This window comes from Rattus norvegicus, chromosome 9 (assembly GCF_036323735.1).
Source record: "Rattus norvegicus strain BN/NHsdMcwi chromosome 9, GRCr8, whole genome shotgun sequence".
Classification (NCBI taxonomy): Eukaryota; Metazoa; Chordata; class Mammalia; order Rodentia; family Muridae; genus Rattus; species Rattus norvegicus.
This window is the reverse complement of record NC_086027.1, coordinates 78,152,221-78,173,491: the sequence shown is the minus strand read 5'-3', so window position 1 is coordinate 78,173,491 and position 21,271 is coordinate 78,152,221. Positions and strand designations below refer to the sequence as shown.

At 39.8% G+C, this 21,271-nt stretch overlaps 1 long non-coding RNA gene across 4 annotated transcripts in view; it reads left to right on the top strand.

Moving 5' to 3' along the window:
• Positions 1–21,271, top strand: part of LOC120094697 (uncharacterized) — a 100,664-nt gene that overhangs the window by 21,117 nt on the left and 58,276 nt on the right. For 3 of the 4 annotated variants that reach the window (XR_005489175.2, XR_005489174.2, XR_005489177.2), the window contains exon 2: positions 15,468–15,566. The exons of the other annotated variant lie outside the window; for it this stretch is intronic. This is a non-coding gene — a long non-coding RNA (uncharacterized LOC120094697). The remainder of the gene's footprint in view (positions 1–15,467; positions 15,567–21,271) is intronic. 4 annotated transcript variants of the gene reach the window in all.

The following is a 21,271-nucleotide window of genomic DNA, read 5'->3' as shown; positions in this document are numbered from 1 at the left end:
TACTAATGCATGGTCTCATTTCGTTTTTGGTATTTGTTATTTTACTTGTACATATTGTTTTATCCAAATATTAAACGACATTTAAGGGCACCACTTCAAATATATTTTGTTAAAAAGTAGTTAAAAGTTGTAGTATATTTAGGATTCTCTCATGAAGGAAACATGACAGTAAGCTAACACTATCATTTTGTTACTTTTAAAGAGAGCTTCAGAACAAATTAAGCCTGCATGCATTGTTATTTATGCTTTTAAACCATCAAGTAGAGTGAATCTGATTTTATACTAATGACACCATAGCTATGAAGTGAAAGTTTAAGTTAAATAAGTTTGTTAAAAATAGACAAGTTTGGAAGACATGTTTTACAGAATACTGTACTGTATACAAAACATTTTATCAATGATTTGAAAGTGTCTCTTTACTCATCAATGGAAAAATATCCATAGTGCTTTGAAACTCTCACCATGCAGTGGACATTGTTTGATGGATGCTGGTTCAGTACCTATCTTATTTTAGTTGTTTTTAGGTTTAGTAGTGGTACTCTCCCTATAATTTTAGTCTGTGCTTTCTTGGTTACATGCATGGAAATGTTGGAATTTCCTCCTTTTTCCTTTCTTCTGATTCTTTTTTGGTATGGCTGATCAATGTGTAAAGCTCCCTTCAGGGTCAATGCAGATTCAAACTAGTGTCATTTCAAGTGATAATCCACTGAGATTAACTCCACAAAGAAACAACAAAATAGAGCAAGTGTGTGTGTGTGTGTGTGTGTGTGTGTGTGTGTGTGTGTGTGTGTGTGTGTGTTTGTTCGAGTGCATGAGTATGCCTGTGTGGATGTATATGTCTGTAGTGTGTATTATGAGAGAAAGAACATGGACTCAGTTGTTCATTGTGAAGCCAGAAGGAAGCTTATAATTCTACTTTTAACTGTTATTTGCTACTAACCGCAAAGATATTCTGCTCTTACAAGTCACATTAGCCTGGGCCTATAACAATGGGTGGCATTTGCTAAGTAGGGATCCACCCTGTCTTTTCCCCCACTGGGGCCCAGCTGTGTCTGGAAGCACAGCTGTGCTTCCCATGAGCCCTTCAGTGTCTTGCTATGCAGCTGTGAGAGCAGCTTAGGAAATGCCAGGAGGCAGCTGCAACAGAGATCGCCCTACCAATCTCTTCAAGACTAGCTTGAGTGGTTCACTGGTAAATCCGAGTCTCCTTGAACATCCATATTCAATACACACTGATAATGTAACTTCAGAATTCAAAGAGGGGGGAATGTAGGCTTAGTTTTGGCGATGTTTTTGCTCACTCTCATTACGGGTCTTGCTTGAATCTCAAATCATAACTATTAAATAGCTCCCACAGTACATCAGTCAAGTTTCCTACGAACAGTTAAGATCAATAACACATGTGTGGTTTTAATTGCATTTGAGGATTGGAAAATATCCCTTTATTAAGTATTTTAAGCAAAGTACCAGCTCATGTATCTTTAAAATGGCATTATATTAATATACTATATTAAACCAGAAATTACTGCCAATTTACTTCCAAATGCTGATTTGTCTTTATAAGTTGAACTTTTTTATTCACATAGAATTATTTTAATATTACTAATTTTTTTCTTTTCCAGCTAAAATGTTAGTTATTAATATCAGCTCCATACAATGCTGATTTTGGTAAATAAAATTTAGAAGATTACAAAGACACTCAAACCACAAACACATAATAAATGTTGTGGTTGAGAGGGGTGCGTGTATATGGGGGTTGCTCCAGTCAGAGATATAAACTACAAAAGAATATCTATTTTTCTGTGTTAAAAACTTGAAAGATGGGAAGAGAGTGGGCTTTAAACATTAGGATGGATTTCAGGAGAAAGAAAAACAAAAATAAAACTAAGCATGTACACACATAAACACACACACACACACACACACACACACACACACACACACACTTGTCCCAAAAGTGGGAGGGACTTTCATGAAAAACAACAGAGAGATAGGGATAGGGAATAGATAAAGAGTCAGAGACTGTACATGCGATAGATTCCCAGGAGGGGCAGTGTCTGGATGGCCTTTCCTTCAGTCTCTGTTCCACACTTGATCCCGTGAGTATTTTGTTCCCACTTCTGTGAAGGACTGAAGCATCCACACTTTGGTCTTCCTCCTTCTTGAGCATCACAGGGTCTGTGAATTGTATCGGGTATTTTGAGCTTTTGGGCCAATATTCACTTATCAGTGAGTACATACCATGTGTGTTCTTTTGTGACTGGCTTACCTCACTCAGGATGATATATTCTAATTCCATTTGTTTGCCTGCGAAGTCTTTGTTTTAAATAGCTGAGTAGTACTCCATTATGTAAATGTTTTCTGTATCCATTCCTCTGTTGAAGGACATCTGTGTTCTTCCCAGCTTCTGGCTATTATAAATAAGGCTGCTATGAACATAGTGAAGCATGTGTCTTTGTTGTATGTTGGAGCAGCTTTTGGGTATATGCCCAGGAGTGTTATAGCTAGGTCCTCAGGTAGCACTATGTCCAATTTTTTGAGGAACCGCTAGACTGATTTCCAGAGAGGTTGTACCAGCTTGCAATCCCACCAACAATGGAGGAGTGTTCCTCTTTCTCCACATCCTTGCCAGCATCTGCTGTCACCTGAGTTTTTGATCTTAGCCATTCTGACTGATGTGAGGTAGAATCTTAGGGTTGTTTTGATTTACATATCTCTGATGACTAAGGATGTTGAACATTTCTTTAGGTGCTTCTCAGCCATTCAATATTTCTCAGTTGAGAATTATTTTTTAACTGTGAACCCCATTTTTAATTTGAGTCTCTAGAGTCTAACTTCTTGAGTTCTTTGTATATATTGGATATTGGCCCACTATCAGATGTAGGATTGGTAAAGATGTCTTCCCACTCTGTTGGTTGCCATTTTGTCTTATTGACAGTGTCCTTTGCTTAAAGAAGGTTTTCAATTTATTGAGGTCCCATTTGCCGATTGTTGATCTTAGAGCATAAGGCATTGGTGTTCTGTTCAGGAAAATTTCCCCTGTTCCTATGTGTTCCAGGCTCTTCCCCACTTTCTCTTCTATCAGATTCAGTATATCTGGTATTATGCGAAGGTCCTTGATCCACTTGAATTTGAGCTTTGTACAGTATGATAAGAATGGATCGATCTGTATTCTTCTACATGCTGACCATCAGTTGAACCAGCATCACTTGTTGAAAATGCTATCTTTTTTCCATTGGATGGTTTTAGCTCCTTTGTCAAAGATCAAGTGACCCTAGGTGTGTGGGTTCATTTCTGGGTCTTCAATTCTATTCCCTCGATCTACCTGCCTGTCTCTGTACCAATACCATGCAGTTTTTATCACAATGCTCTGTAATAAAACTTGAGGTCCAGGATGGTGATTCCCCCAGAAGTTCTTTTAGATTACAAGAAGTGCTTACTGACAGGAGCCTGATATAGCTGCCTCCTGAAAGGCTCTGCCAGAGCTTGACAAATACAGATTTGGATGCTCACAGTCAACCATTCGAGTGAGCACGGGGACCACAAGGGAGGAGTTAGAGAAAGGACTGAAGCAGCTGAAGGGGTTTGCAACCCCATAGGAAGAACAACAATATTAACCAACCAGACCCCTGCCCCCAGAGCTCCTAGGGACTAAACCACCAACCAAAGCGTACACCTGGAGGGGACCATGACTCCAGCTGCATATGTAGCAGAGGATGGCCTTATCTGGCATCAGTGGGAGTAGAGGCCCTTGACCCTGTGAAAGCTTGATGCCCCAGTGTAGGGAATGCTAGGGCAGAGAGGTGGGAGTGGGTGGATAGGGGAACACCCTCACAGAAGTAGGTGGAGGGGGAAATGGGATAGACTGTTTGCAGGGGGGAAACCAGGAAAGGGGATAATATTTGAAATGTAAATAAATAAAATGTCCAATTAAAAAATAGTCAGACACTCAAGCCAATGAGGTAAGGCATCAACGGTTAGCAGGAGCTGAGAATTCCTGAAGGGATGTTGCGTTGGATGCTCTGGACATTAGAAAAGCATTAGGGACTGCTGACACAAGTTTGCTTGGGCTTTGCAGGGCACACTGTTTACCCCTAAAATGTACCACTCAGCCAGCTTTGAAGTAAATATTTGCCTATTGCTGAACGACAGTGTTTGTGGCTAAGTGAAATATCGGAGTAGAGAACGTTAAGGAGACAATGGTTGCTTTCTCGATAGCTCTCTTAGGGCCCCTCAGTTGGAGCTTAGAAAGGACTTGTTGGATGAAAGTGTTAGAGATCCAGTAAAACTTAGCCAACAAAGCTTGCTTATGCACCCACCGATGAAAATGAAGCCACTGGCAAAAAGAACCAAGTGGTCTGAAGAAAGAAATCTGTGATTGAGTAGGGAGAAGGGGGGGGGGATTGAGAGAGGTACGGAGGAGAGAGAGAGAGAGAATGGGGGCTAATCAGAATGGATTATATATGTATGAAATCCACAAAGGACACATTTTACTTGCTCGAAAATGTGAGAGCCATGAAGTTGTCACACATAAGGCGCATGCTCAGAAGGACGTAAGTGAGAGAAGCAGGAAGCGATATCAGCTGATGGTGTGCTGGGCCTTGTACCAAGTAAGACATGGAAATGCCTGTTGGCCCAATCAGGAGCGAGAGACCAAGGCAGAGCGGGCAATGCATCTTATAGAATTCATTGCTCAGGGCTCACAGTGGGATAAGGTAGAAGAAGAATACGTCTAGCAGAAGATGGGAATAATTTCCACAGTGTCCCATTAAAGTAAAATTTAAGCTCAAGTTCCTTAATATATAGACAGATTACTTTAAAACTGAGTAACACAAGGCTGGGTTAGGTCTCATGGTTGTATATGGCTGATGGAAGGGCAGTTATGTTTCCACATAATAGACCACAAATTTCTGATTACAAGTGATTTGATATAATTGTACTTAGAGTAACAGAGAGATAATTGACAGAAGAGGAGAAATTCACATGGCCCAATATGAATACAATACAGTAGTCAACCTCAATAATCAAATAGGAAGGTTGATTGAACGAAATAAAGAAAAAAATGGAACCAGAGTGACTCCATCTTTGTCCGAGCAAACTTGGAATATGAAGGAGAAAGGTAGCTAGCTTCTCAGGACTGCTGATGGAACGAGTCTGAAGCTGATACAATCCTCTCTTTCTCCTCAGTGTGTAGTGAAAGTTATTCTTGAGAAACAAATTTGCTAGCACGCATTCGTTCTTACCTGTTAACGGAATGGAGAATATCACAGTGGAAATAATTACCAGTATGGAAATGGCCTAACAGTGCGTGTGCTACCTTAACATAACGTGTGCTTTTGACTGCTTCCAAGGAAAAAGTAATGGCATCAGGATAAAAAACTCCCAGTGTATGACAAAGGGAGAAAACGGGAGAAAATGTGAGGCTCCCGATGAGCCCCGGAGTTAGCTTTGGCTGTCTCTACCTGCCCTGGGACTGATCTTTTCCTCCTTCCTTTTTTTTCCTCTTCTCTATTTTTCTACTCAGTTGGGTTTTAGAGATGAGCAGAAGTACAGGCTAACACTCGCTGCTCATGTTACATAACTGTCAACAGTCCCGAAAGGCTTTTGCTTAGTTTGTTTTATTTATCCTCAACTTAGACTTTAATGACAAGCTGTTACATCTTTTATGTCATTTGATCTCCTTCAATGTCGGTTGAGAATTGAGAATTTGAACGAAAACCATTGCTCCATGTGGTTGGCTTGTTTTTGGAAGAGACATATGCAGGTGTTTATGTAATGTAAACACGTATGTATATACATGTTCTGATGTGTGTAAGCGCACATGTGTGAATGTCTATGTTAGATGTCTGTCATTGATATCGAGTGTCTTCCTCAAATGCTCTCTATATGTTGATTCAGGGTCTCCTGCTGGACCCGTACCTCAGTATTTCGACTACTGTAGCCAGCCAGCTTGCGCCACAGCTTCCCTGTCTCTGCCTCCGATGCTGCAGTTTCAGGCAGGCTGCTGGAAATCTGGCTTTCAGCTGCTTAAGGGGATCAAAACTAAGGGACTCTGCTTGTGTGGCAAGTGTTTTTTATCTGTGAGACATTTGTGCAAGCCTTACTTGGGTTATAGAAACAGTCTGGGCCTTACGAGCCCAGGGAAAAAGTTTCTAGCTTGTGATCCTCCTATCTCAGACCCCTGTCCACTGAGATTATAGGTGTGTAACACTATGTCTTTCTCAAGTACACATAGTTTTTATTTAGGTTACTCATAGGTTCTCTATGAATCATTATCTACTAACCTTTAGGAGTTAGTGTTACCTGGATCACTCAGTCAACAGTAGACTATGAGTTTGATCCCCTAAATTCTTGTGAAAATGCTAGGCATGGAAGCTTAGTGCTGTGGACATGGACATAAGAGGAATCCTGGGGCTCACTTATCAGACAGTCTAGCCTAATAGTTAGTTTCAGGTCAATAGACAATCCTATCTCAATGATACATGAAGTTGTCCCCATGTACATACATTTGTGCACACATATAAACAAATTCAATCACATGCGGTTAAAAAGGTCAACAAAGGAAACACTGTTTAAAAGGTCTGATTATGATGCTTAAAAAAGTCTATTCATTCCTTACTGCTAGTTTGCATTTCACTTGAAATAAATTTTATAAATGGAAAATTCTAACAATAAATCATTTCTAAAGTGCTAGATTATATAATTCTGCCATTAATCCTTATCTTGAAAGAGACTTTTGAATGAATATAACTGTCAGTTGGACATTGAGACATTTTGTTTTCTTTGAAGAATTAGGAGGCAGAATTCTGAACATGGTTTGCTAATATTTTGCTTCTGGTTTGAAGAAGTAAAGTCCTCAAGTAAAGTAAGCATGACTTGGTTTTGGGAACTTCTTATTATGTAAAAATTCATTCAATCTCCAAACACCTTTTATTTACAGGAATTATGTCAACTGATATTGACTGTACTATTAAAATGAGAACTTTAAAAACTATGACAGTACACACCATGCCCTGTGAACTGCATGAGTGCATATGCAATGGCTCAGTCCCACACAGCCAAATCAGTCTCAGGATTTTATTTTACCACTTTGTCTAATATAGGCAGATTTTATCTTATCACTGTGCTTGCATAATTGAAAAACTATTGTATGAAAAAAGAACTTTATATAGGTGATTCTTTTTTCTAAAAATCAGGAAGTTGGGTTTGACATATGTGTGTTCATGTTTGTTTTCTTAGTTTAATTATGTCAAATAGCTTACAAAGACATACAAGTGAAGTCATTTCCTTGACACGTAAAAAAGAAAGGTTCTTATTGAATGGAATATTGAAGCCTGAAATCCAATTCCCAAGTTTTTGTAGCTCTTGAAATTGTACCTCACTTCTTAAGAAGGTGAATCCATGGCATCTGTTAGGTGCATCTCGCCACATTCTGCAAGACCTTGATGCTGACAGGCAGGAAAACAGGCTGGCATTCCATTCATGGCAAGGTTGCCTGTTGATCTTGGTACCTGAAGAGATTTGGAGATGTTGGGGAGATACCAAGTCTTAAGCCACTGATACAAGTAGAACAGGCCCAGATGGGCACATACTAAGTACCCATAAAATCCAGAGACCCAGGAGCTTATGGTCTAAGTTGTTGACTAGAGAGAAGCCAACGAAGTGCAGAAAGATAATACTCTTCCTGAATGACGTTGCCCCAGATTTCAACACTGAAGTTCAAAGGTGACTTAGCTGTGTACACTGACATACAAGATTAAACTCTCTACTGCCTCAGCTTTTCCTTCACTGCCCTTTTCCAGACATAGCATGAAGGATCCCCAGAGAAATGTGCTAAGCTGTGAATGTAATAGCATTAGAGCCACAGTGTGTGCTGAGGTTTTGTGGTGGTGTGGTGGTGGTGGTGGTGGTGGTGTGTGTGTGTGTGTGTGTGTGTGTGTGTGTGTGTGTGTGTGTGTGTGTGTGGTGTGTTTTATGTGAATTATTTTAATTATGTTAATTCCTGGCCTTGGCTGAGGTTATACTGCTAGTGAATAGGGATACTGGAAACTTAGTGTCACTAGGAGTAGGGTTTATGTAGTCAGAGAACCAGGGAACAGGCTAACATTTTAAGTGAAAGATTAACACTCTAACAGTGAGTTTTAGCTACTTCTGGTCTTCTAATTTTGTTGTTGTTGTTGTTGTTGTTGTTGTTGTTGGTGGTGGTGGTGGTGGTGGTGGTGGTGGTGGTGGTGGTGGTGGTGGTGGTGGTGGTGAAGAAAAGTGGCTTCCTTCTGGTCCCTCCCATCTCAAAACTCAGCCCCTTTGGCCTGCACTTACTGTCAGGTAAAACTGTGGCCATCACCTGGGACCGAGGCGCAGGCGGATTTTCTAAGTGTATTTCTAAAAATGTGTCTTAAAACTAGAAATGCAAAATCATCCTCTACATGGTGACTCAGAAAGTCCAGACCAGCACAGTCTCTCAGAAGGGGCTGGTGAACAGGTTTGAAATGTTATTTGTTGAGGGCTTTTCTGCTATCCATTGTGCTTTGTGTGGAATGTGCATGGCTTCTGGACCAGCCAGCACCGCCTAAAATGGCTCTTTGAAGTGGGAGGTCTTTATGACAGAAAGACCGAGATGACCGCAGAATAAAAAGGATTAAGGAATAAAAGAACCAGAGCGCGCGCAGTGTGCTTGCACCACCTTGTGGCCGCATCTGTCTTTGCATGTCTGTTGGCAACAGCAACCTGTTTTTCAAGATTTTACTTTGTTTAAAAGAACCAGACAAATGCAGATGCTCGCAGCAAACCATTGGACTGAGTGAGCACCGAGATCACCGAGTTAGGGAAAGGACTGAAGGAGCTGAAGGAGTTTGCAACTCCATAGGAAGAACAACACTATCAACCAACCACACTCCCTCACCCCTACCCCCACAGCTCTCAGGGACTTAAAACACCAACCAAAGAGTACACATGGGGGGACCCATGGCTTCATCTGCATATGTAGCAGATGATGGACTTATCTGGCATCAACGTGGGGGAACCTTGGTTCTGTGAATGCTGAATGCCCCAATGTAGGGGAATGCTAGGGTGGTGAGGTGGGAGTGGATGGGTGGGGGGCAGCCTCATAGAAGTAGGGGAAGGACTATGGGATAGGAGGGTTGTAGAGGGAAAACCAAAAAGGGGATAACATTTGAAATGTAAATAAATAAAATATACAACAAAAAGGAATCAGATTAGAGGAATATCTAAATATTTTTAGTGTCTATGTAAGTCTGTTTCTTTTCAAAAGTGAAATCACATTTATTTGATAATTTATTATCCATTTATCTGTTTACTGTGTATGTGTGTGTGAAGGCATGTGTGCAAGCCATAGCTCAAATGTAGACCTTCTAAGGTCTAGAACAACTTACTGCAGCAAGTCCTCCTCCTCCACCATGTGGGGCCTGGGGGATCAACTCAGATTAGGTGACAAGTGCCTTCAATTGTTGAGCCATCTCACTGGTCCATTTTCCAAACACACACACACACACACACACACACACACACACACACACACACACACACACACACACAGAGAGAGAGAGAGAGAGAGAGAGAGAGAGAGACAGACAGACAGACAGACAGACAGAGAGACAGAGAGACACAGAGAGACATACATATATTTACACGTTATAATGCTTTTATGACTTACATATTATTTGTTGTTAAAAATAGTAATAGTTATATATCTATATCTCAATTCTATTTTGTCATTTATATGTTATTTTTTATTTTAAAAATAGAATAATTAACCTTTCTACCACCCAACTTAATCTGTGAAAGGAATAATTTAAGGCAACATAATTTATGGCAAACATAATCATGTCTTATGCTCAGGAGGCAGTGTATGATTGTGGGCAGTACTCACAGCTTTATCATTTTATTTTAATATTCATTTAAATAATTAATGAATATATATATGGGTTCAATGTACTACTCATGGCAGAGACATAGGAAATTAAGACAAAGTTTCACATAATTGCTGACATTTTCAGACAAAATGTTATCTAAACCACTTTTCTGTAAATTTTGCTTTATCTTTGTCAGAGTGAAACATTTATAAAGTCTTAATAAAGAATTACATATTCAAGTTCAAGGAATTTTATTATTTATCCTTTGCTAGACTAGAAACATGTTCATTGAAAGTGATAATATTAGGTCACACCATATACCAATTAAATTATAAAGAGATTCTTAAAAAGTGAGTGTATATGTTTGTGCACACATGCATGTGTATGTGGTGTGTGTGTGTGTGTGTGTTTGTGTGTATGTGTGTGTGTGTGTATATGGTGTGGAAGAGTAGAGGAGGAAGACCTCAGGTATCTGCCTTATTCCGTTGAGATAGGATCTCTTGTTGAAAAATGATGTTAACTGTTTCTCTGTCTCCACTAGGGTGGTCAGAAAATGAGCTGCCAACGCTGGCATTCTGAACATGCCTGGCAATGGCTGGCTTTGAATTTGCACCTTAGGTCCATGTGCTTCTGCTGCAAAACACTCTCCTTTGCCCACTGAGCAATCTCCCCAGCTTTGGGGAAATCATCATTTATAAACAATTCTTTTTAACCTGAGGACTATTATATCCTAATGAGGTATCTCTGCTTAGAGTCACAGACATCAGAGATAAGTGATAAAATACTATTTGTAGCTAGAGTGTCCTGGGCAGATGAGTTCAGTGTTTCTTGTTTATAATCAGACTTTGTTGGAGGATTATAAATAAGATTATAGAACCTTAGGTGATTGTCGATGAACAAGCCACTATCCTTTCTGGAGTTTTAAAGGATTACCCTATGCGTAATTCTTTACATTTAGGCTAGGTTTGTTTTGTTGCTTTCATCTTTCAAGTCTTCACTTGGGGAATCAGTAACAACTGTTTTAGTTCTCATCTAAATGAAAGTGAAGATACTGGAGAAATGAAGTGGATTTGGTGTCTAAAATGGTAAGAGGTTGAGGAGACTCTTCTGTTTCTTATCGTGAGCAAACGAAACCACCAGATGTGGAATGGGATTAATAGAAAGTGGTCAGGCCATCAACAAGTCTGAGTCCTGGCGTCCACACTCCGATCCCGGTGATAGTTGGCAGTGGACTTTTTCACATTCCTTGGTTTTCTTGGCAGGGTTGCTGAGTGACAAGAAAGGAGTAGTAGTGTTAGTAAAGTGACATTGCATCTAAGATGATGGGAGAGGATTCAGGGATGTGCGACGCACATCTACTGTGGGATGCAACATCATGACCAAAACAATTTATAGAAAGAGCGTTCCATTGCGCTTCTGGTTCCAGAGCAACAAGAGCCCATCTTCATCATGTTGACGTATGGCAGCAGGCAGACACGAAGCTGAAAGCTCAGAGGTCACTCCTTAAACCAGAGCATGAAGCAGGGCATAAACTGGGAATGGTGCATGGTTGAAACCTCAAAGCTCACACCCGCTGACACACTTCCTCCAGCCCAGCCACATCCCTTAAATTTATTCAAACAGCACCACCAACTGGAGAGCGAGTCTCAAAACAGAGGAGCCTATGGGGGACATTCTCATTCAATCCCTACACATGCTGAGCATTTAGTCTCTTGGCTGCTAACAAACTCCATGCCCCATTTGACTTAGCATAGACCTTCCAGTCAGCTTGTATGCAGATACAGTAGGATTAGACAGTGGACTTCGAAGACATTCAGCAAATTCATCAAATGCTTTATTTCTTTTGGGTTCCTTTCAATTTATAATGTAGTCATAGAATTGATTCCTGTCGGAAATCCTAAATGGTTTGCTACAATCTAATGTTTAAGATAGACACCTAGGAATTTGCATCAATTTCATATTTTTCCTATATAGTTCAATGGAATTCATCCACCAATGTGGCCTCATTTGCCCTATGTCATCGCTAGCCTGGATTATTTACTTTCCTATCTGGTCCTCTGCCTTTTGTTCCTTCCTTTGCAATCTGTACTTCTATGTGGAGCAGCCAGACCATACATACTTGTCCCCCTTGCTCCCTTAACTTAAAATTCTCTGATTTCTCTCTGCTCTGTATGCTTTTGAGAACTACTGACTTGAGTTACCGTATGTCTTCTCTGAGATTCATGTATTTCTGTTGGGAAAATGATGGTGGAGAAAGGGATACAGTTCATCTCTACAGCAGGCGGTTGGTTATGGTGGTCAGGTGGTTCTAGAAATAATTATAACGAAGAGCTTGGCTAGAGATCACTGAATAGCACAAAGTCTGGTACTCTCAAAATGCATTCCTCAGGTAAACCTAAGCACGGTGTTGAATTGTCCCTCCCACCTTTATGACACTTTTCAGGTTGGGAAAATCTGGAGTAATTGACTAAAAATTACCTGGGAACCGCTACCCTTCTCCATGCCCCTTTCTGAATCACATTCTCTACGTTGTTTGGAGGTTAGCATATAATATGTTTCATAGCCCCAATTATTCTTTCATTTATTTAAATTTTTGTGGAATATGCTATCACCATAACTTAATTTGAAGTCTCCATAATGTATTATTTTCTGTTGTGAAAAATTTTGTTAGTAACCAATGTTTCCCAGTTGTGCTGGTTGATATTCATTGTCAACTTGATTGTATTAAGAAATGCCTAGCCCATTAGGGAGACATATCTTGGGAGTATCTGAGATAATTTCTGGAGAGTATTAACTGAATGAAGAAGATGCATTGTAAATGAGTATGAGTATTATCCATTGAACTCAAGCTCCTGCCTGACATTAAAGGGAAATGGAGAAGACCTAAAGCAGTGACACTTCTTTTTTTCTGATTCTAGCCCTCCTGAGACATGAGTAACTAGCCTCCTGGTCCACTGCTTTAGAGACACCTGCTCTCCTGACCTTGCCTGCCATGATGGGCTGTTATGTCATTAAGCTATGAGCCAAAATAAATCTTTCCTCCTTTAAGTTGCTTTTTGCCAGGATTTTTGGCCATGGAAACTTTTGTAACTAATACATCAGCCATTTACCAAAATCTGTCTACTTATCTGAGGATGCTTCTGGAGAATGCACCAGAATTTGCTGTTGGGATCTCGATTTAGCAATGTATAGTTGTGATGTGGGAAGAGGCAAGCCAGCAGCATGGCTGTCCTGCAGGAAGAGTCATGACAATGAGGAAGTATGTGGTGGAGAAAAGGGGAAAAAAGAGAAGAATGGTTTGATCATTAGGAAGAGAGATAGACTGGAGACACTAAGGTGGACAGTGGTCTGATGTCAGTAGCCATGGTGAAGTTCTGGCCAGTGCTATAACTGAGGCCCATGTTTGGGTCTATGACATGTGGAAGCAAGGGTCTGTGTCAATGTCTATGGCTCATATTACCAACAAAAGCCATCAGGATGACCCTGTTCTGCTCTGGGCTTCCACTTAGGATCATGTTGCTATCTAAGGGCTGTGAAGAGCTGGCTTCAGCACTATGAAAAGCTGGCCCCATCCTTGCTGGCTGCAGCACTCAGGAGTGGGCTCTGTCCTTCACCTGAGCATCACAGTAGAGCAAGCGTGGGCGGCACTGGGTTTGTGGTACCTGATCTCTGAACTTCTGGAGGGTGAAGTGCCCTGTCCTATAACCAAAGCTACAGGATCTCCATGACCTAGGGCAACAACAGGATAACGGAGGAGTCCCCAGGGAGGATTCAGTATTGATGGTGTAGCAGAAGCCAGAGACACCAAAACAGATCAATGACTCACTGAAATGAACATTTGCAAATAAAGAAATAGATGAACAAAAGGGTGTACTGTGAAACACTACATCTTCCATGAGGAGGGTTTTGTGTGTGTGCATGCATGCGTGTGTGTGTGTGTGTGTGTGTGTGTGTGTGTGTGTGTGTGTGTGTGTGTGTTTGTGTGTGTATTGTTTTGCCTTGTTTTATTTTGGTTTTTTTTGTTGTTGTTGTTTTGTTTTCTTTTGGAGGGGAGGGAGTTACAAGGGATTTACAAGAGAGTATCCGGATATGCAGGGATAGGAAGATGAGTGGGATGGAGATGCATATGTGAAATTTACAAGGAATCAATAAAAATGTTTAAAAAAAGGAAAAGGAAAGAAATAGAGTTTCTCTCTTACCTTTTAAAATCAGGATTAGAAACACAGATACCAATATTCTTCCTTTTAATGCTACCTCTCATCTTCTGAGTGTTTGTCTGTACCTGGGTTAGTTTGCTTCTCTTCGACAGCCTCTCAGGCTACTTGAACTCCCTCACTCTCAGCACTGAATCCACCATTTTTACCTCTAGCAAGGCTACATAAAATCCCTCCCCCAGCTCGCCCATTTCTTTGACATTCCGGGTCCTGTGTTTGCCATTAGTTAGTTACATTTTATACAGCTTCACCAGTTTCTATTTTCAAATACTTTTAATTTGACCCTTTCCCTTCAAACATTTCCTCCCTTGGGATCAATTGTGTGATCACATTTTTATTTAATGTTATCACTCTTGAGCCTTAAAGTCATTTTAAAACTCAGACTCTGTGGCCATTTTTCTAGAACCTTCCTTAATGAGCTTATAAGGCCAACTGTGTATTTGGGACTTAGGTGACCTCTAGGGACCAAATTGTTTGCAAAACCACGCCTATTTCTCCTCCTGGAGTTGGCGCTTTGTCTCATCAATAATATCATTGTATTCATTGTAAAGATAACACCTACCCTTTTTTTTTTAATTTATGGTTTCTAATTCTGTGATGAAACACCATGACCAAAAAGCAAATTAGGGAGTTAAAGGTTTATTCAGCTTCCACTTCTATAATACCACTCATCATTGAAGGAAGTCAGAAAAGGAACTGTAACAGGGCAGGAACCTGAAGCAGGAGCTGATGCAGAGTCCAGGGAGGAGTGCTCCTTGCTGGTTTGCTCCTCATGTCTTGCTCAGCCTGCTTTCAAAAACTCAGAACCACCCACAGTGTGCTGGGCCCTCTCACCAATACCTAAGGAAAATGCTTTGCTGCCTTGCCTGCAGCCCGATCTTACAGTGGCGTTTTCTTAATTGAAGTTCTCTCCTCTCGGAAGACTTTTGTTTGTGTCAAGTTGACAAAACACGCACACACACACACACACACACACGCACACAACCAAACCCCCCCCAAAAAAAACCAAACAAAAAAAAAACCCAAAACAGAAACAAAACAAAAAACTAACAACAACAACAGCAGCAAAAACCCAATTCAACAAACTCTTCTTTCCAAAATCATAGTCCTTGGTGTGGTTTGGGGCCCCCACATTTCCCGTTCTGAGAGTGAATGAATATGAAGTGATAGTTGCTTCTGTGTCCCCATCGTTTTCTACCTCTTGTCTATCTGCATTGCCTACAGGGTGCATTAACAGAAGTGAATGTGCATCCCTCTTGGTTTATTTTTCCTCAGTGTCTTAACTGGATCCCCTTGGCTGACAGGATTGAGTGTATACTCCTCTGGATGATGTTTTTGCCCTGGATAACCTTTTCTTCCCCTTGTGCACCTTGTGTTCTAGGCACACAGTGTTTCTCAGAGAATTGATTATGTGGCTTTCATGGAGTTCTGTGTGGAGAAATAAAACACACTTCGGCTGGGGGAGCTTCTCAGTAACCAGGTCAAGTACTACTTTGCCTTTGAAACCTTTCCCATTTGCCTATGCTATTGACTTGCTGGAATTACAGTCTTCCTTATTATTTCTATCCTTAATACATCGCTTCTGACTCCAGTGTAATTTATTTCAAATGAAACAAGAGGCGAGAGAACTTTTGACCTTGTCTAATTGCAAAAAAACCAAATGTACATCTTAATGATTTTTGTCTAAGTATCTTCACTTTCTTTCAGTATATATCTTTCTTCCATTAGGCCATCTTTTACTTACTCTCTCTAAAGAAATTGAATCTTTTTCTCTCTAATGAATGAGTTTTTTCCCCGTGGGTTGGTATTTATAGAGGCCTACAACCATTGCCAAAATGCATTTTAAAATTTAATTGTGACTTTGTTATTCACAGATGTATCCCTGTCCTCATAACTCAGTCATATTTTGTCCATTAGCCCTCAAACCTTAGGCAACTGTTGATCCATATTTTATGTATTCTGAACATTTCATATAAATCAATTCAAAAATCGTGTGATTTGGGGTTCTTAATAGTTCACTGGGCATGTTTTTAAGGTTCCTTTATAATACATCATGGATGTGTGCCTCATGCCCTTGTGTGGGTGAGTGTACATAATGTGTTGTGTATCCATTTATGTGATGGAAATGTGAGGGTTTTTATACCTTGTTGCTATAGACAATGTTGCTATGAATTTTTCTGTATAAATCTCTGTATGTGATTAATGCACTTTTAATGGAAATCATATTTTATTTTATTTCTATACTCTTATTTATGGACATAGTTAAGAATATAGATCTGTGGCTAGATTATTTATGTTAAAATTTTGAAACTTACAAGCTACTCGACTTTGAACTATTTCTCTCCTTTATTTTGCCTCCAATTTTCTAATATTTAGAAGGGGATTAATAACATCTTCTTTATTGGAAAGTTGTTAAGTAAATTAGTTTATAAAAATGTGTACAGGATAATGCCAAGACCATGGTAATTATCTTAACATATATGCTATTAATAGTTTTTAAATTACATGCCCCTGATTATATAATTTAATCATATAATGACTACTTTCTGATAAACTTGAATTGTGGGACTGTCCTAATTGTTCTATGTAAAAAGCACATTTGTTACTACACTATAGAGTAAATAGATATTGTTAAAATAGGCCCAACTGGTCACTTAAAGGAAGGTCACAAAGAAGAACTTACATTATACTGAAGACGCTCGTAAAAAGGCAAGTTTCAATGTTAGAAGAAAAATAAAGTCCTATGTGTTTCCCTGCATTGTGTCTGTTTATGTCCTGATTTTGTGCCCGCATTTAAAAGAGGAAAGAAGGAAGCCCTTGGGAGGAGATTATGTCTAAAGTTCTGGATTTCACATTAACTGGGCCAAAACTAAGATTGTTCAGTGGTTCCAAAAGGGCATGTTATGATGTGTGCTAACTGAAAATTGTCATTTGAAAAAAAATGAGGAAAGATTTATATGATCAGAAGAGGAACTAGGGTATAAACATTTATCTGAATAGTTGTTTTAATGCTTGGGTCTATAAGCCTGACTTTGGTCAGAAAAGTAGATTCACCTTCATCCACTTTTGTATTAGGAAGGAGGCTTAATATAAGGAATTTGGAGGCCTAGGACTTCTAAAGAGATGGGCCTATCAGCTCAACATTCTGTGCAACTAAAGTAGATGTTCTCCAGAAAGCTGCTGAAAACCATTAGGCAAGCCTTACATTGGATCTCTGATCAGCATACCCGCTATGGTTGCCACCAAGGGAATCACAAGTGCTCTTTCTCTTTTGCCTTCCCTATCTCAAACCAGATTGTGTCCATGGAAAATTACATCCCGATAATTACTGGCAAAATAATTGGAACATGTGGTTTTTGACACCTCTAATGTCAGAAGCAGATGGCAAGTGTCACAGGCTGATTTCCAGCAAGAGTTACTGCTTCTTATTTGAGATATTTCCACTGAAAGTACTTGACTATTATGTATGCTTTTCTGTGTTCCTCATAAGACATAAATAGTTTGAAATGCCAACATGATAGGTAGAAAGAAAGACATTACTTCCAAACATTGTACATGGGTTTGGAAAGTCCAATTCAATGACTTCTCTCTAATACAATGCCAGAGCAGGCAGCTACTTCAGGCTTAAGTAAAGTGGAGCTTTGCACAATTTGATTGGTCATAAAAATTAAAGGGATGTCAAATATTCTCGAAGGATCTTGTCATGAAATATTTTGAGTAAGGCAAGAAGATGAAAATAGAAAGTGCATTTATCAAAGCAAAGGACAACTGGCTTTTAGATTAGGAGTTTATAAGTATTTTAAATTTTATTTAATCATTTCTTTTTTTCCCCACAAACCAGATTGAGACAAAGTTATGAGTAATAAATGAAGCATAATACATAAAAAGATAAACAGATCCATTTACCCATTGTCTATTCTTTTTGAGTAAACATCTTTTTTTCTTTCATGTGTCACCCTGAGACAAGGAGAAAACCCAAAAGACCATTTGTTCCTGTTTGTCAAGGCTGAGGAAGGAACGACAGCCTTTGAATACAAGTCCATCTCAGGGCTAACACTTATCTTGGCAGTGTTGAGAGTCTGAATCATCCCTACAGTTTCTGAACTGCAAAACACAAGTCTATTTCAAACGGAACTAGAAGGAGCCCAATCACTAGCTCAGGATGATGCGATGAAAGTTGAGGTTGCCTGGAATGGGAGTATGAAGCAAAGCAGAATTATAAAGACCATAGAATACATTTTTCCAAAAGCATGCCATTTTGAAAGTTGCAGGAGACACTAAATACAACAGAATTTTATATAACTTCTTGGCATATGTACTTATCTTTGATGAGCCTTTAATAAATGGTCTCTAGAGGCTGAAGAGATGGATCAATAAGTAAAATTATTCCATGCAGCCAAATGCAGCTGACAACCATCTGTAACTCCAATTCCAGGTGATACAAGGGCCTCTTCTAGTCATTTCATGCCCCAGGTATACATGTGATGCACAGAGCTACATATAGGCAAAACACCCATGCATATGAAAAATTAGTAAAATGTAGTTATATTAAAGTTTAAAGTGTTTCCTATATGCTAAGAATGAGCTACTTAAAAGGGACATTAAGAAAAATAACCCCACTTAAAATAGCAAGAAAAATACATGCTTAGGTGTAATATAAATTAGGAGCTGCCTGGCTATATATATTTCAAAAACTATAAAACACCGATAGAAGAAATTGAACGTCATAGATGGGAAGGTATCCTGTGCTCATATTGGAAGGATTAATGTTGTTCAAATACTTACATGAAGGTATGATCGATGGCCAGGGTTCCTGTAAAACCCCAGCACCAGCCTCACACAGCAGAGAAAGCAATGCTCAACTTTATAAGTAACCACAAGCATTGTTGAGTAGACAAAAACAACAACACTGAAAGGGTCACGCTAACAGCCTTCAGAATACATTATAAACCAATAGTAATGAAAACCAGCATGGGACCAGCTCAGTTAGCAAGATCCTTGCTCAATTAAATAGGATTGTAAACCTAAGAGAATTCCAATAATTTATAATCAATTAATCCTTGATAAAGATGCCGATGACTCACATTGGGAAAAAGTCAGTTCCATAAGCAGTGTTGAGGAAGTTTGTTGGCTCTGTATAGAAGAAGGAAATTAGACCCTTATGTTATGCCATACATATAATAACTCAATATGGTTTGAGACCTAGACAAAAAATGTGAAACTATGGCATTCATTGAAGAAAATTCAGGGATTTCCATGAAACTGGTCTGGGCAAAAATTACTTTGGGAGTGATCTGAAAACTCGAGTAATAAAAGCAAGATTAGATCAATGGGGTCACAAAAACTGGAAGGTTCTTGCCCAACCAAAGAAAATCACACTGAGGGGATAGTCCAGGGTTAGATTAATATTCTCTATCTATATATGATATCTAACCTGTAACAAGAAATCAAACAAATCAGGAATTAAAACTTAGAATGTTAAGTTGGACAAATAAATCCTAGGTCTTCCATTATCGCTGCATGGCCGGTGATAGGAGTGATGATTCACTTGGATGGCCTTTTCTAAAATCTTCTTTTTTTCTTTCCTTTTTCTATTTATTATTTAATTATTTCTTACAGACCAGACTTTATACCCCTCCAGGTTCATCCTTTGACTGTTCCACATCCCATACTGCCCCCACCCCACCCCCATCTCCAAGAGGATACCCCCTCCAATCCCACCACACTAGACCTCTCCCCTCCCTAGGGCCTCCAGTCTCTTGAGGGTTAGGTGCATCTTCTCTGATGGAGTCTAGACCTGGCAGTCCTCTGCTGTACATGTGTCAGGGACCTCATCTCAGCTGGTATCTACCTGGTTGGTGATCCAGTGTCTGAGAGATCTCAGGGTCCAGGTTAGTTGACACTGCTGGTCCTCCTACAGGGGCACTCTCCTTCTTAGTTTCTTCCAGCTTTTCTTTAATTCAGCCACGGGGGTCAGCAGCTTCTGTCCATTGGTTGGGTATAATCACTTGGAGACAGGAAAGGATCAGGGTACCACAAATAGCCTTTCCAAATACACATACTGCGGGCTCAAGGCTGACTACCTGCCTGCTGTTCTCTATGTACCCAAGTGTAAGCCTTATAACTTTAACTGCCCCACGAAGGGCAGACAGTTACTATCTTCAGGAGCTAAAACCACAAAGAAGTTAAGTGTTCAGGCCACACCGTAAGCAAGTAGCAGAGCAGGACACATCACATCACTGAAACTTTAAGAACACAGAAGAGAAGCCACATGTCAGTATTAAAGAGCAACACGTTTGTTAGGGTGCATGGGCTGGATAGTTTTATGTTTTATTACCTTGACAGATGTTAGAGTCATTGGTGACAAGGGAACTTCAGTTGAGAAATTGCCTCAATAAGATAGGCAGGCTTGTAGGACATTTTCTTCATTAGTACTTGACATGGGGGCGGGGAGCACAGCCCATGGTGGGTGGTGCCATCCCTGGGTTTGTGGTCCTGGGTTGAGCAAACCATGGGGGAACAAGCCAGCGTAAGCAGCACCTCTCCATGGCCTCTACATCATCTCCTATCTCCAGGTTTTTACCCTGTGTGAATTCCTGTCCTGACTTCCTTCGATAATGAATAGTGATGTGGAAGTATAAGCCAAATGAGCCCTTTCCACCCCAACTTGCTTTTCGGCCATGGTGTTTCATTGCATCAAAAGAAACCCTAGCTAGGACAACATACAACTTGCTAATTTGATTTAGCGTGTCCATGTCAAGCTTTGTCATTGCCAAGCTTCAAAATTATTTTATAATTAACAATGAGTAGGTAGGCTGTTTGGGGTTTGTTGTTTTGAATGATTTTGGTTTTTAATAAGACAAACATATAACCAAAGGAAATATGATTTATTGAAGCAGAACTGGTAGGCTCTGCTTCCTAGGGACAGGTTGAAATTGCTGTGACAAAGGATAATGCAGTATGAAGTCACGTAAAGCTGAAGCACACAAACATTATTTCTTCTCAAACTATAAAAATGCCTATTAACTGTAATGAGAATGATGTCATTGCCTCCTTTCTCACAATCTTTTTGGGATGTTCATATCTGAATTCATGAGTTATTGTCCAATCACTGCTAAATATATTCCTCTTATGCTAATGGTTTGCTGGTGGCATTCCGCCACACAGTTTTGTTTTCTGTTGCTC